The 4,666-nt window shown below is 35.0% G+C and overlaps 1 long non-coding RNA gene across 1 annotated transcript; it reads right to left on the reverse strand.

Annotated features, from left to right (window-relative positions):
- Positions 1-3,034: 3,034 nt before the first annotated feature.
- Positions 3,035-3,989, reverse strand: LOC123876308. Its single transcript, XR_006798317.1, has 2 exons — positions 3,832-3,989; positions 3,035-3,168 (listed from the first exon to the last, which is right to left on the reverse strand). It is a non-coding gene; the product is annotated as an uncharacterized LOC123876308 (long non-coding RNA).
- Positions 3,990-4,666: the final 677 nt, after the last annotated feature.

Genomic DNA, 4,666 nt, shown 5'->3' on the forward strand with positions numbered 1-4,666 from the left:
AGAGATAAAATAAAAAAGATAGTTTATTTAGCTTCTTTATTAAAAAAACATGTATAATTTTCACATATTTAGTATCTAAACATGTAAGTATAATTTTCACATAGTAACTAACTACCACTTATCACAGTGAGCGAAACAACCACTTAAATTAGAAACAAATATTTACAACGCAACTCATTTACAATAATAAATAATTACTTATAGACTAATTACAATAACTATGTTATTTGAAATAACGTTACTGTTGTAAATAAATAATAAAACATACAACTAAGTTTTGGTTAGCCGTAATTTAGGGTACAATTGCGCATCAATTTTAAGTTCTGTACCTCCTTATTTTACCATTATCGTAGTACGTACTACGTAGGTACCTAATTTTAAAGCCGAATTTTTATAGAAACTGATAAAAATGCGATTAATCAAGGCGTCATTGCGATAAATAAATACGACAAAATGTTATCATTTAGGAAAACGAAACTGGATAATTTTTTGATAAACACGTACAAGTATAAATATTGTTCAAAAAGCAGAGACAATTTACCCATTTAAGTACATAGTAAGTATTTACAGGATTTTGTTATCGGTTCCGAGGTTAATAATTGATTATGAATTAAAATAGATAAGTACCTATATTATCAATTTAGATAAGTTTTTTTTTATTCACTATAGGCAAGCGCTTGACCACAATCACACCTGATGGAAAGTGATGATGTGGTCTAAGATGGGACGCGTTTACCTAGAAGGTGCCTATTCACTCTTGTTTTAAAGATACCCGGATTGTAATTGGTAGGTAGGTATATCAATAGTATGTATAATGATTTATTGTTGCAATATTTTGGACAATCGCCAGCAATGCAGTTGATAGGCTGCATACAATATGCATTATATTTATATAACAATATGAATCGTACTAATATTATAAATGTGAAAGTGTGGATGTTTGGATGTTTGTATGATTGTTACTCAATCACGCAAAAACTACCGGACGGATTTGGCTGGGAATGGAGATAGATTATACCCTGGATTAAAAGCTACTTTTTAACCCGGAAAATCAAAGAGTTCCCGCGGGATTTTGAAAGATGTAAATCCACGCGGACGAAGTCGCGGGCATTAGCTAGTATAAAATATTTCATTTACCTTGAAAATGGTATAAGTATTATAAACTCTTAATAAAAATAGGTGGGCAATATAGAAATAGTATTAATTATGTACTACTAAAACTACTCTAGTACACCTAAAGCAAAAAACTAAACCAAAGTTATTTCCTTATTAAATTAAAGCACTTACATACTTATTAGCTTAAAATCTAATAGTAGGTAGTACAGCTAAAAGTGCTATAAACGCATCACTATTGACTAGTAGGTACATAACGAAATGCCTATACAGCAATATAATACTCTAATAAATTAAGTGTTACTTACAAACAAACAACAATATCGATATTCGCTATACAAACTAATAAAAATAAAACTAAGTAAACTTCGTCCCATCAATCTTGCTTCTGGGTATTTAACCAAGAACTTATCTTAACAATAAATAAAAACTAGTAAGTTTAAACTAACTTGTAAAGTGCCTATTTTTCATTCAATATAATTTTAACAAATATTTCTTACGGATAGACAACTTTTGTATAGGAAACATACGAAAATGTACTATTCTTCAAATAGGGTTATCTAATTTTCATGCCTCCGCAAACAGTTGAAGTTAAAAAGAAAGTCTGGTCCGAATATTTAAAAAATATGTAAATTAGGCATTTTATTTTATATACTATCTAAGAGACATATTTACATGAGATATATTTATTCTTCTCTCACTTCTCGTTCAGCTTGTGCTAGGAGTGAGTGCTAAAATAGTCTAACAGGAGAGGTTTGAACTTTTAACCTTTTGCTTTTGTACCGAGCTATTGAAATTTCAAATATAACTGAGTAGGTATTCCCTATTCCCCTTCCCTCTCATACTAAGGAATCTTAAGTAAAGAGCGACTACCAAAATAGTTTGAAAATATATGACCTTTAAATTTTCAGTTGGCTGGTCAAGCGCTATTGAGATTAAATTAAACATATTATACTAAATCTTACCCTAACACATCTATTCTAAACACACTCATAAACGCATCTTCTAACTTTTCATGACCTTTGTAGCTTTAATCTTGAATTTCAGCTCCAAAAAGGCTTGCTTAAAATCCGTTTAAAAAAACGGGGGATGATTTTCACCGTAATAAAACACTTTTTAATCAACATTCATCGTTTTCGTATAGCACTGGTAACCTTAGCCGTCGATTACGACGTTTCCTGTGCAAAAGCTTGGATTTTCTTAGCTCTGTGCAGCTGGCATCTGCATCTTCTGGTAAGGGTGGCAGGTTTCTTTTTATTCTTTTCGGTAACACGTATTGTGTTGCGAAGTTGTTCTCTTTGTACCTCAGCATATCAACGTCTTGGTAGGACATTGATAGTGTTGGCGAAGTGCTCGTGAATTTCACTAGCATGTTGTTTTCGGACACAGGCGTTCGCTGTAGCGTTAGAAAACCGACTAGCCGACAAACTGACCAATGCATGTGTTGTTGTGTTGTTACGCTATGAGCCGATTATTTTTAGATTAAGCATAACATTTACGATTTAATTTATGTCGTAGTAAACACGGCGGAACGGCCAAGTGCGTTTCGCATTTATTTCGTGATAGGACTAATAGGTTACAAAGAAAATTAACTATTGTATCAACCTAGGTAAGTGGTAGGACAATTCCTTTTTTTTTTCTCTCTCTCTCTTGTCTGGCTTTACAAAGATTAGCCAATGTCAAGTTTGTAGTTATTTGTAACAAGTTAGTTAAACTATACTAGTATCACAGTACAAACAGAATAGTAGGCTAACTAACGCCGATCGGCGAGTTAATTACCTACTCCTGCGTTGACGCCTAGGGTTGTCACTTTTATTTTTAATTAAATATTATTTGCGTATTATGTATGACAGCACTAGGTTTTTAATTTCGTAATAATAATAATGAAATGTTTTACCAATTCATAAATGGGGTGTAAATAAAAGACGTTTTAAAAAGAAAAGACAAATTTTAAAAATTCTATCTTCAGCTTTGAATACTTCACACACGAGTATGCGACGTGTTGGCTTATCGGACAAATCTTCGCGATCGATTGATCGTAGCCATTGTAAGCGCCTGAAACAATTAAATGAATAAGCCAAATAAAAGAAATATTAAGTTATAAAACACGTATTTTAGAAAATCTAACCTATTAATATGCCCCCTTATTAATAAACGTAGACTAGACGGAATGAAATGACACTCTAATCTACGTTTAATAATCAGGGGGTTAGAGCTTACACAAAGAGTAAACCCAACAGAAAAACATCACTTGTGAAAATTTTAATTGTCTAACTATCATGGTTCATTAGATACTGCTTGGTGACAGACAGACAGACAGACGGACAGCGTAGTCTAAGTAGTAGGGCGAATTACATACGTATTACGTACAAAACATCTCACATAACACCCCTGAAGTATAAGTATTTACATATGTACGGAACCCTCGGTGCGCGAGTCCCACTCGTACTTGGCCGATTTAGGTGAAAAATTAAAAAGTTAGGCTTATTCAAATGAAAACTTGGTCAACTAACCCCGGTCTCCCCTACTCCATAACTTAAATAAGTAAGTAAAAATTTTTTTCTGTAAAAATTGATATTATTCTAATTTTGTTCTATCTAAATATAAAATATTAAATATATTAATAGGTACCTAGTACATCCAGACACGGATCCTGGGCTAGCACACATGGGTACCTACCGACACATAATTTTATTACAAAAATGTTTAGGTACTTACGTGTCTTGTTCAGTAGGTATATTGAAGAATGATAAGTCCGGTTTGTTGGAGTCGTTATTGAGACACCCGAAGACACCACAATAAATTTTGGCTTTTTTTGAAGTCATAATTGTTACTAACAAAACAAAAAAGAGCGAGCGTGCAACGTAATACGCAATTGCGCGATTAGCATGGCGGCGCGGCCCGTACTGCCGGCCGCTTGAGCCACTTGAGACTATGCGAATGTGTGCGTGAAACTTCCGTGCGTACACGGCGCCCGCTGCTCACGCATACATTCAAACCGGCAGCGGCCACTTTGTATGAAGTTAAACTACTGTTCTGTTTGTACTGTGCTAGTATGGACCCCGTCTGTGCCGGCGCTCGCCGACATACGCACGGCACCCCCTTAGAGCGCTTTCCAGTCAGTTTTAACAAAAAAAACACTCCAATAAGGCAGAGCATGCCCGCCAGCTAACACCAACACAGACGAAGTCCAGGACAATTCCTAAATAGTCCTAGTAACTTGTTTCGATATAGAATTAAGAATTTTCAGAGTGTAGATGCATATCAGCAGGGGTTTAGAATTTTATAATTTCTAAATTTGTGATCTGGGCTGGTGGGAGGCTTCGGCCGTCGCCAGTTACCACCCTACTGGCAAAATCCATGCCGCCTAGTGATTTAGCGTTCCGGTACGATGCCGCATAGAAACCAAAGGAGTATGGGTCAAATGAAAACTGCCATAATAGCCCGCTTCCATCTTAGATTGCATCATCACTTACCACCAGGTGAGATTGCAGTCAAGGGCTAACTTGGTTAAAACACACGTATCTATATTAAGAGGTGCGTGTTCTGGATC

The sequence above is a fragment of the Maniola jurtina genome, chromosome 21, assembly GCF_905333055.1.
Source record: "Maniola jurtina chromosome 21, ilManJurt1.1, whole genome shotgun sequence".
Taxonomy (NCBI): domain Eukaryota; kingdom Metazoa; phylum Arthropoda; class Insecta; order Lepidoptera; family Nymphalidae; genus Maniola; species Maniola jurtina.